The 11,806-nt window shown below is 43.2% G+C and overlaps 1 long non-coding RNA gene across 2 annotated transcripts in view; it reads right to left on the bottom strand.

Annotated features, from left to right (window-relative positions):
* Positions 1–1,998: 1,998 nt before the first annotated feature.
* Positions 1,999–11,806, bottom strand: part of LOC109387060 (uncharacterized) — a 45,668-nt gene continuing 35,860 nt past the window's right edge. For both annotated transcript variants that reach the window (XR_002124896.1, XR_002124897.1), the window contains one exon: positions 1,999–2,242. This is a non-coding gene — a long non-coding RNA (uncharacterized LOC109387060). The remainder of the gene's footprint in view (positions 2,243–11,806) is intronic.

The raw sequence follows: 11,806 nt of genomic DNA, 5'->3' as shown, positions 1-11,806 counted from the left end.
AAAAAAAAGTACTAAATTGCAAATAAAAAACTATATCCAGGGGCTTGTAAGGGGCCCGTGCTAGCAAAGGAGACTGACACTTGTGTTTCCTTAGCATCCCTGGAAATCTGACCTACTTCCTCCCCTAGGTATTAAGGACCTTTTTAACTTTCTAATCATTCTGCTTATGAAATCAGAAAACTATCAATGCTATACCCTGACCAATGCATTCGTGCCCTGTTGCTTTGTATACACAGGTCATACGAAACCCTTTAAGGGACCTTGAATATATAGCACATTGTTTAGCTCCAGTGAATGTTGGAATTACTCGAGACAGGGAGGCCTCCCTCTCTTTCTAATTTCATGGGGGACTTAATCAGTTGCTCTCCTTTGACACCATCCAAGATGTCAGAACCTTGTTCACTTTTGTCCCCAGCCCTGTACTCTTCCCCAAGGTTCAAGCTTGTGTGTGCAGTGGCCTCCTTAACACCTCCACGTGGGTCTTCGCTCCCTCACTCCCCCACGCCCATCACGGTCCTAGTGTTTCTTTCCCCAAAGTAAACCTCAAATCCAGCCATGCTTGTTTTGCACGTCCACTGCCACCAGCCCAGTCCAGGTTACCTCAACCTTTTTACGTGGTCTCCCTGTAACCACAAATGTTCTACTCCAATATCGTCTCTGTTTAGCATCCAGAGTCATTTTCTAAAACCTAAATGGCTCATTGCCATCCCCAATTTAATATCCTCCGGTGGCTTCTCATTGGGTTTTAAATAAAATTCTTCACCGTGGTCCACACAGCCCGGTGTGATCCGCCTCCGGCTTCATCTCGACCACCCTCCTTTTGAACACAGCGCCCAGTTCCCGTTCTCTGACACGCCATGCTCGTTTCTGTCTCTGAGCCTTAGCTCACGCTGCGACCCCTGAGCGCTCATCTCTGCTCTTTGCATGACGGGCTCTTCAGGTCTCAGCTGAGAGGTCTGAGAAAGCTTTCTAGTCCACCGTAAGAGTATAGGTCCACCCCTTCCATTATCATTGCGCCCTGTTCGTTTCTTCTATAGAACTTAGTACTTTTGGAAATTGCATAGTGTTGTTGCTGTTTGTGTGTTCACTTGTTTCTTGTCTATTCTTCCGTTAATCTGCAGGCGCCATCAGGGTAGAGACCGTGTCTGGTATTTTTCCCCTCAAGAGTATACGACACGACTTGGATAGTGACTGAAGGAAAAGGCCTTAAGTACATATTTGTTAAGTCAACGAATGCATGACCTACCTCTGAACACTGAACAGACCCTTTGTACGTTTATCACAGTGTACTGCAATTCAATTATTTCCATGTATTTTCCCCTGCTTGACTATGAACTATATGAGCAAGTTATAAATAATATTTACTCTCTGTATTGCCAGCATTTAACACAATGCTCTAGATACACACATTCTTCTAAATACTCAGTGAATGCATAGTTAATTAAATTAGCTGCCAAATTATTGATGACCACCAACTGTCAACTTAGAAACATTTGAGGGAACACAACAGAGGTAATCGTCTCAGCTGGAGGAGCAGATGATCGGGAGAGAATTTTTAGAATTACCCAAGAATAAGATCAATAAATGTTATTTCCACAGCATTAAGTTAGATACTTGAAAGATACTCGAGACAGTAGATAATACTATGCCTCTAAATGAAGTTGTTAACGTAGTGTGTTGCTGTAGTTTATTCGAAGGGAGAAAAGTCACAACTCCTCCCTAAACGTATCAGCCCTGTTATCTGTGATCTGACTCACGCATTAGGTTTCCAATAAATGTTTGCTGATTTAATGAAATACCAATTGGTACTTCTGAATGTTTTTATCTGATATAACTGTATCTCTCCATCTAAATTATTACTGTATTGATAGTAAAACCATGGAGATGTAATTCCTATTTCTCTGAATTCCCCATGGCAATGCCCCACATTTTTTTTTATAGAGAGAGTACTCAGTACATTTTTGTTGATTGATACAGATCATGTTTCCACACTGTATGCCAAGGCAATAAACCAGGCACTTTATTGTTATTTAGGGTTGTCAAACTGGTAATCTGCCTTCTTGCTAATTCAAACTTGAAAAGATTTTTATGTATCACCTGGTGACACCAGCACATTCCTGACAAGGATACCGTCTGGAGAAATTAAGTGACTTGCTAAAGTGGTACCATGGCGTGAACTCTACTCCAGGCTTCCCAACTTGGGGTCCAATGTGTATTCTTCTATGGAATGCTGAGCGTGTGGCTGAAGAAGAAGAAAAGAAAGAAACAGAAATTAGATATGATTTACTTATGTTACAGATTATTTAATGAGGTTCCTGAGCACTGAGAAGTATTTTTATTTTATCAGTTTCATCAGTGAAAACAGAGTAATGATTCCAAGGTTAATGCTAAGTTAATTTGTCTTGTAAAGACTCCATTGAATTGAAATAGGAAGGAAATGTACAGAATTAGACTGGTCATATTTCACAGAGACAATGTTTGTGATTTATGATACTATCCCATTATTTTTCATAAACCATACTTCATTGCAAAGCTTTAGTTTAGGATTATTTTATCTTTCTATGAGAGGAAAAAAATATTTTTCCCCAAGACAAATAAATAGCTAGCCGACAGTGCTTAATTATGAAGATAGCTTTTAACCTTTGATTTACCCTCATTTCCTGGTTTTGATAAATATTTAAAGTTAATGTAAGCCCCAGTTTGAAATTTAGAACAACTCCGAAGAAAGACCCTCAAATAATCTGAATTTGCCTACATGACCCAAGCTGGCCTCATTATTAAAAGACTTCCCTCCTCCTGGAAGGTTGGATGCCCTATAATGCTAAAGGGTCCCAGAAGAGTATTTTCCTACAGCTCGTTGGGGAGATCTCCCTCCATTGAGCAAGCTGCCAGTGCAGGCGGTTATTAGCTCTGGCTGTACATTGGTATTATCTGGGGAGATTTAAAAAAATATCGCACTGACCCCATCACAGACCAATTTAATGTGAATTCTGAGTATCTGTATTCTAAATATTTAAAAAATTTGAAATGACGTGAACTTGATGTACAGCTGGGGTTGAAAACCACTGATCTGAATGGGTTTTTCTGCCCAGATGGAGGCCTCTGGCCCAGCCCCTGCTCAGGTGGAGAAGGACCACATGGGGAATGGAAAGTCTGGTTCTACCAGATCCGGCGTGTTTTCCCCAGTCCTGAGCTGAGAAGTGAGGAAGAGAACAGCAGGCTCTAGGTATGTGACTGGAGGACAGATTTTGTTTTGTTTTGTTTTGTTTTTGTCTTTCTGCCAAAGGTACAGAAAAAGAATAAAGGCCTCCAACTATCTCCGAGAGCAGGATGTCTCAACCTCAGCTCTATAGACATTTGGAGCCAGTGACTTTTTTGTGTGAGGGGCTGTTCTGTTCATTAGAGGATGTTTAACAGGACCCCTGGCCTCTACCTACGCGATACCAATAGAGTACTCCTCTCCCCAGTTGTGACAACCAAAAAATGTCTCCAGATATTGCCAAATGATCCAGAGCGGGGGTCCAAATGACCCCGGTTGACATATTCTAGAGATAACAGCAGAAGCCCTTATGGAGAATTTGGTGATGACTAGGAGGGCATGGCTTTGGTAAGTATTGGCAAAGGAATGCTAGTATGGCTGTGCTGGTGAATACATTGGTGGAGATGGGGATTTTGGACACTGCAGCAAGAAAAACCCAAAATGTGGTCATAATGACTGTGATTTAGGGCCAGCTTGGGGTGGTGGAAGAGACTTCTGCTGGTCATGTTATGGCTGTGGACTAAGAGAGCAATTCCAGGCAGCTGGGAGGTGGGGAGCAGTTTCAGATTCTATGAGAAAAGGAAAGATATTGGTTGAACTTTGATTGGGGCTGGGAGAAGGACAGAGACATGTCCAAGGGTGGGGAGGAAACTTAAATGCCTCTTTTGGAGAACTAAAATGGTCACATTTGGATTGGACTGTTGAGGACAGCCAGTGAGAAGGAGCTATTCTTGATAGGGTGGAACTCCTAGATAGTAAGTTAATAGAATAAAAAGAAGAACAGACTGCTTTGAAATCTCCTCAAGATTTATTTAACACTATAATTAATGTTTCATTCATTAGTCATAAGCATTAAAGTAGGACTTTAAAAGTTATACTGCATTTCCTTCTACTCTCATCAATTTAGTCATATTTACCTACCTCACTCTCCCTCCTTTGATAAAAGAGAAAAGGGAGGTTAGGGAGGAAGAGAGAGAGCAATTTTCAAAGCCTAAGAGATTAGACTGACCTCCACAATTTAAGTCACATAAATTCTATGGTTTAGGTTTGGAAGGGACCACCATTTCATGTGTGCTTTTTAGTGATATTCTCATACAGAAATATCACCAATTATGTCTACAATGGCAAAAGGAGCTGCAGCTTTGGTAAAACAATGTATAATACTATATATATATATTTACATATGTGCAGTAAATTCTTTGAAACAAGCAGAAACAATTCAGAAACACTTTAAAGAGTTGGTTTACATAATTCACCAGGTTTTTCAGGTTTAGGGAGCACATGACTTTTTTTTAATAGAGTGTTGTAAATTTTGAAGGAGAAAGTGATGTTAAAGTTTGTCTGGCCCATCAATTATCAATCTTAAAAAAAAAAAACTATAGGACTATGAGAATGTTGTATTAACCAATTCTACCCTTAAAAAGGCATTTGGCTAAATACAAGGAATGTTAAAAGGTGCCTAAGATTCAAAGGAAAAAAAAATCATTAGCTCTCTAGTTCCCCTTCTGACATATATAACTACCATTTTACCACTGCTCATTCAATAGTTTAGGAAATGTATTGTTAATTCAGCATCTTCAAGTATGTCAACGGAAATAAACCAATATTGCTACTTGGAAAAATTGTTGAAATCTGTTTGGAGAACCTTACACCAAGGTTTAGTTGGTCGCAGTCCAGGTCCCATATCATGTTGCAAACAGGCTGCTTTTAGACCAGCTCAGCTTGTGCTTACATTTTTTTTCCCCCAAAGGTCATGGAAACTGAAGGTTGAAAAAGCAAACAGAAAAAAACACATTTTCTTCAACTTAGAGATAAGCAGGAAACCCAAAGAACATGTTCTTAACAGTAAGACCTCAGGAACAATGCTGAATAGAATTTCAACCAAGTGGATCTGACAGAAACCCAGGCAGACATCCAGGGGAGTTTTGTGGTGAGCTGCTGAGTCCCACCTGTGCTTTTTTTCCCCCCCTCATCTGTACATTGGGGCTATAAGCAATGAAGCCTGTATCACTATGAAAACATGATCTCATTTGTATATTATTTTTTAAATGTTTACAAATCCATAGATCATTTCTGAAAGAAACATCCTCTCAAGAGATAGAGCTAATGCACAATAAACAATGAAATAACTAAAATGATCTATGCACTTGTTTTTGAAATGCTGCCTAAGGCTTTGGGGGATGAAACTGGTGGGGGTGGAAAAGGTGAAGGAGGAAACAGGCTCCCTTGTTATTGTAGTGTGTGAAAAAAAAAAAAGAAAAAAAAGCATCATGTGCAAGTGTAACTTTTCCAATAAAAGTACTAGTTAGTTCTAAACATATAGGTGGGACGACGTGACTTGTGTGATTTAAGAGGCTTATGAACCACTTCCCAACCAGAAAGTCATGGAAGTACTGGGTTGCCTCTAACTGAAACCCACCCATGATAGAAAGTATCACTTGATAAGAAAGGACTGGGCTTGGCAGTGAGTCAGGCATGAGTTTGAGTACTGGCTCCATTGCCGAATGTGGAGCTATACAGCACTGAGCATCTTAGCCTCTGAGCCTGTTTCCTCCATAAAACGCGAAATAATACCCACTTTGTAGGTTGTTGGGGGAATGGAACCAGACAATAGAAGTACTAGCTTTAAATTTTAAACAATGTGTGTTGGCACGACGTAATTTTCACTCTCTGGCCATGATTTATTGTCTCATCCTGGACCTGCCCCCACATAGAAATTAATATCGATTGACTGATTTTACAAACATATAGTACTTGCTACATGCCAGGCACACTTCTTAGTTCCACATGTATTGTAACTCATTTGGTCCTCAGAAGAACCCTAGGAGGTAGGTACTGTGTTTATCATCCCCAATGTACAGATGAAAAAACTGAGGCACAGAGAGGTCAAGCAATTTGTCCAGAGTCACAGAGACAGCAAGTGGTAAAGCCTGGATTCCATGTGTGCACTGAGCACAGTACTTACCATAAACCCCTATGCAGCACTGCCTCTGTGCAAAACTGAAAATATAGCCCTATGTCTTTAAAACAATTGGCCTTCTTTAGCGGAATGTACTGGATAACCAACTCAGAGGTGCTACTCTGCCCCTTTCTCCCATCCAGGCTCTGGGAGACAGCCCCTCACAAAAAAAAGTCACTGGCTCCAAATGTCTATAAATAGGAACCAGTGAAAAGGGTCTGCTTCCCTCAGCCTCAGCATGTGCAGAAAATGCCTCCCAGGGCCTCCAGGTACCTGAGCTCAGGCTGTGCGTCATCACATTTGTATCTCTGCTGCCTCAATGCAAATAGGAAATAATGAATTATGCCTGTGTTTCCTGCATTTAATAAACATTCATTTGGTGCCCACTGTGTGCTTGGGACTTCCAGTCAAGAATAGTGTGAATGACCAGTGCCTGCCCCAGGGGAGGCCGAAAGAATAGTGATGGGAGACGGCTAGGACATTCACAGGAAAACACAACAACAATAGGATAATAGATGGAAGATGTTAAGTGAGTTGAGTTTAGAGAAGTGATTCAGCCTGGGGCAGGCTAGTTCAAAGCTGAAGTCTGACCACAGGAATGAATATGAGGAGAGAACATCCTGGAAGACTTGACTTTCTTTACATAATAAAACTCTTCTGATGTTCACGTCCATCCAATCCAGAAGTTCAGCCTCTGGAAGTATTAGGATACCAGAGTTTTCCCTCCTGGGGATTCAATTGGTGACTATCCTGGCATCAGTGAGGGAGATCATTACCTCCAGCAGTGCTGCCAGAGCCCCTGAGCCTGGACCAGCCTCTCCTCTGTTCTCTCAAGTCACCCGGGCACGTTCCCACCTTTGCCCTTTGCACATGTGTTGTAAGGACCTGCTTGAAGTTCTTCCCCTGCCCTGGGGTTTGCAGGGACTGGGTTAAACCAGAGCAAACAGGTTTCTGCTGAAAGGCTCATGTGGTTGTCAAATAGGCAGCTTTTGTCAAACATATTGGACCATAGATTCTCGTGTAGGGAATACCTTTTAATAACTCATGGGACTAGAACCCTGAAGAACACAGTTTTAGAAGCGCTGTGCTAGCTGTGAAGGGCAGAGAGTCATGAGACACGCGCTTGCCCTCCAGGAGCTCAGGTTTTAGTGGGGAAGATGAAAGCCTAAGCAAGGAATTCAGTCCACCAAGTACTAGGTTACAGGTATGTACAGGGGTGTGGTAGCAGAAGTGTATAGAGAATCAAGAAAAGGTCCGAGGAGGTGTCAAAAAGCAGCTGATACAAGAACTGAGATCTCGAGGATGAGCTGGCCTCCCCCAGGATACAAGGAAAGGTCATCTTAGCTGGCAACAAGCAGGAGGAAAGGCAAGGAATTTGGAAACCATGGCTATTCAGGAGATTGCCACTCCCTGTAGATGAAGCATGAGGTACTTGGTACTCAGAAAGGGGCTATAAATAAACCTAAAAGGGAGAGGGCAAATCAGGAAGGAGATTGTGTGCTAGAGATCGTGTTTAAACTTTATCTGGTGGTAGGCAATGAGAACTCATTGAACCATGGAGTAAGGTCACCAACTTTCTACTTTGAAAATTATAGAGACACATGGAGGTCAGATTGCAGGGGTTGTAAAACTGAACACAAATGGTTAAAAAAAGCCGCTGAAATATCCAGGTGAGACTTGATGGGGGATAACCAAGAAATTGGCAGTAGAAAAGGAAGTGTGACCAAATGAACAAATGATTAAGAGGCAAAATTGACTTACAGATGGAGGACAGAAGATGAGTCAGGGATGACTCCCCACTTTCTGGCCTGGATGCCTGGTGGCTGGTGGTATCGTTATCAGGAGAAAGCACAGGCAGAGGCACAGAGTCAGCTTGGAGGAGAAGAGAACGGCTTCAGTTTGGGGCTTGATGATCTGTTTGGGGCATGTCGATGTTTAGGTTTTTGTGGAATCTGTAGCTAGAACTACAGGTCTGGAGTTTAGGCTGGAGATATATATTTGGGAGTTGTCAACCTAAAAATAGTATCTCAAGCCATGGGAGTGGATGAGATCAGCCAGCAAAGAGAAAAAGGAAATGTAAAGAAGCAAGCCAAGTGCAGAACCCTGGAGAACAAATGCCAAGTGAGCACGGAGGAAGGAGGAAGAGGACCCAGGAGGGTGGTGCGGCAAAGCCTCATGGAAACAGGGCCTGGAAGTCAGTACTTATGTGCTGTTTCTGACCCTATAAGGTGTGCACTAACCCATGCAAGAGCTGTGCCATGATCGGAACTCGGGGTCTGTAGGAGCAATCTTGAACTGACACCAGACCTGCCTGGACCTTGCCTCTCTCCCTCTTCCTATTTTTACTTCAGTCCTTCAAGTCTGTGCCCTGACTGACTGCCCTACCCCCAGCGTCAACCTTCCATCTGGGTTCCCCACTCTACCTCCACCCTGGTCTACTTCATCAGACCAGTGTTGGCTTCCAGCATCAACCCAGGGCTGCTGGCCACTTTGTTAAAAGGTGCCTGCCTCAGGGAGGCCAGTTTGCTCAGGTGGTTAGAGCGCAGTGCTCATGACACCAAGGTTGCTGGTTCAATCCCCACATGGGCTGCGAGCTGTGCCCTCCACAACTAAATTGAAACAACTACTTGACTTGGAGCGGATGGGTCCTGGAAAAACACACTATTCCCCAATTTAAAAGAAAAGGAAAAAAAAAGAAAAGAAAGAAAGAAAGAAAGAAAGAAAAGGCGCCTGCTCCTTCCCTCAATTCCAGAGGACCAGGCCCAAAATGATCAGGCAAGAATCAGGGCTTGAGTCTTAGATTTCCAAGTCATCTTCAAAAAAGCCATAGCTGAGACCATGGATGAGATTGTCAAGGTAGAGATTGAAAAATGACAGGAGAGGGACAAAAAGAAATTTGAGCAAGAATCTGCTTTCAGGAGCCAAGAGAGGAACGGAACCAGCAAGGGAGGCGGAAGAGTAATATTCAAGAAGATTGAAACAAAACCAAACAAAACAAACCCAAGAAAACATAGTGATATAGAAACCATGGGAGGCAACTGGTAAATGAAGGAAGGGCGTTCACAGTGCTGGATGCTGCAGTTTGCAGAAGGATTCTCAAGAACAGGCCGATGGATTCGGCAATGCAGAAGTCAGACGATTTGCTAAAGAGATTTTTCAGTCTCATGATGGCGGTGCAACTCAAATAGTTAAAAGTAAAGGGAATGGAGGTAAAAAGAAGGCTCTTTCCAAAAGTCTAATGATGGAGGAAACATTTAATTCATTTACTACATTTAATTCTTAAGCATCTACTCTGTCCAAGCCACTAAGATGATTAAAAACAAAATTTTTTTTTGAGTGTCTAAAGCTGCCCTGAACAGTAAGGAACCTGCAGTAGAATTGAGAACATAAGCTACACATAAAAAGTTAAGTGACATTGCAGAATTGCTTGCCATTTTCCATGCTCCGACCTCTTCTCACTCTACTTCTTTCCCTTTGTAATTTCATCCCCCTCCCACAGCTTCGAGGACCACCTGTAACATAGACCCTCTATACTAACGATGACTCTGAGCTGTGCCTTAGGTCCCGACCTGCCCTCCAATCTCCAGACCCTTGTTTCTGCCTGCAAACGGAGGTCTCCCATCTCCACTGGTATTCTTATGTCCCATGGATTCTGTGACTGGGCTGGGTATCCTGTTAGTGTTGGTGCTAGCACACTTAAAGTCAAATTTGGGGCCACTTTACCAAAAATGCTTCTCTTAGCTCTAGGACTTTAAGGCAATGGTTTCAAACTGTGTTTCCTGGAGACCTAGGCATGGCCCCTGGTTTATTTTATGGAAAGGTCTCGTAGTTATACAACCTGTATTTCTGACTCACTTTCTGTCATTATTTTTTGTTTCTCCTGTGACCCATTTCTAAGTCATGCTCTTTCATTGGAAGCACAGCTCTTGGGGAAGCCCACTCATTCTCTTTCAGGGCCATAGGTCTGGGTGAGGTTTAGGAGCCAGAAAGGGATATTGTTGGGGGGCTGTCCTGTGCATGGTAGGATGTTGAGCAGTATCCCTGGCCTCTGCCCCTAGATGCAGGTAGCACCCTCCTTCCCAGTTGTGCCAACCAAAACTGTCTCCAGACATTGCCAATGTCCCATGTTTGAAACCCACTACTCTGGTGCTTTTGCTGCTGGTTCTTCTGCTCCTGCAAAACAATATTTGCAATGACAGTGACTAATTTTTTAGCCCAGGAGAGCTAGCATCCCTGGACCAGAGGGACCAGAGAAGGAAAGAAAGCCCTTACCCCTTGCATTGTAATCCTCTAACCCTACAAACTGCTTCTGCGTCTTGTCTTGATGCAACAGTGAACTCGCCAGCTCAGACCTCCAGATCATGAGTTGATAATCTCATTACAACTAATCCTGTTTACAGCCATTCTCTTGGCAGAACAATCTTGTCAGGACCGAGGCTATTTTCCTTGCTACCTACTTTTCTTGCTGCTCCATTGTTCCTGGGAACTGTGGCCTGGCTGAGTGTGAGCTTTCATTGATAGGGCTTATCCTGTTTACGGGGAGTCTGCAAAAGGGCCTCATCAAATACTTCCATCCCTTCCTTCAATAAATGGCTCCCTTTGATCTGTGCAAGGCAAAATTGTGTTTATCAGAAGCTGGGCTTCCTTTAGCTGATGATGGGGACATCCTGTCCCAGAAAGCTCCCCAAAATAACACTTTCTGAATTTCAGCATATTTTCAGGTTTCTCTTTTTTTGGTAAGCATTTTTTGCAGGGTATCTCTTTATGGCAAGTGAAGACCGGGGCTGGTTTTAGTTTTTGAAGCCCAGGGTAACACAAAGCTGAGTGGTTTTCTGCAAATCACCACCAAACAGGAAAAAAGGACAGGACTGGTGATAATATAAACACTGGGAACCAGGGCCATGTACAAGATTAGGGCTGCCCAGGTGAGAGCCCTTTTCATAGTGTTCATCTAAAGCTCCAACTTATTTAGCAAGGTGAAACAAAGGTCATGAGTGTTAGTCATCTGGACAACAAAGTAGAAGTCTGTTCAGTTATGTGGAGGAATGATAAGTGGATTTTATACTTTCTTAGCTTTTAAGAAATTGCCAGGTGAAGAGAGATTCTCTGTCTACAGCAGTGGTTCTCAAAATGTGGTCTGTAAATCCAGCAGCCTCACCAAGGAACTTGTTACAAATGTAAATTCTCAATCCCGCCCCGCCCTGCCCCGTGCCACCCCCAGATACTGAACTGGCAATTCTGGAGGTGGGGCCAGCACACTCTGTGTGCTAAGGAGCCCCCAGGTGATTCTGGATCATGCTGGAGTCTGAGAACCACCTGTCTACATCGGTAACCCCCAAGCTGCTGCATACACACAGAATCACTTAGGAAGCTGAGTAACATGCAGAGTCCCAGGACCCATCCCTACAGATACTGATCACAGATCTCTTGGTCTAGGGTGGGCCCTGGAGGTCTGTCTTGTTTTTTGTTTGTTTTATTAAAATATAGGTGACAGGGCCGGCCAAGTGGTGCGATGGTTAAGAGCTGGCTTGGGACGCCAGAGGGCCCTGGTTCGGATCCCGCATATGAGGGCCAGTGACACTGCCCTC

The sequence above is a fragment of the Hipposideros armiger genome, unplaced genomic scaffold (assembly GCF_001890085.2).
Source record: "Hipposideros armiger isolate ML-2016 unplaced genomic scaffold, ASM189008v1 scaffold_146, whole genome shotgun sequence".
NCBI classification, from domain to species: domain Eukaryota; kingdom Metazoa; phylum Chordata; class Mammalia; order Chiroptera; family Hipposideridae; genus Hipposideros; species Hipposideros armiger.
The sequence above is the reverse complement of the archived record's forward strand: the minus strand, read 5'-3'. Positions and strand labels throughout refer to the sequence as shown.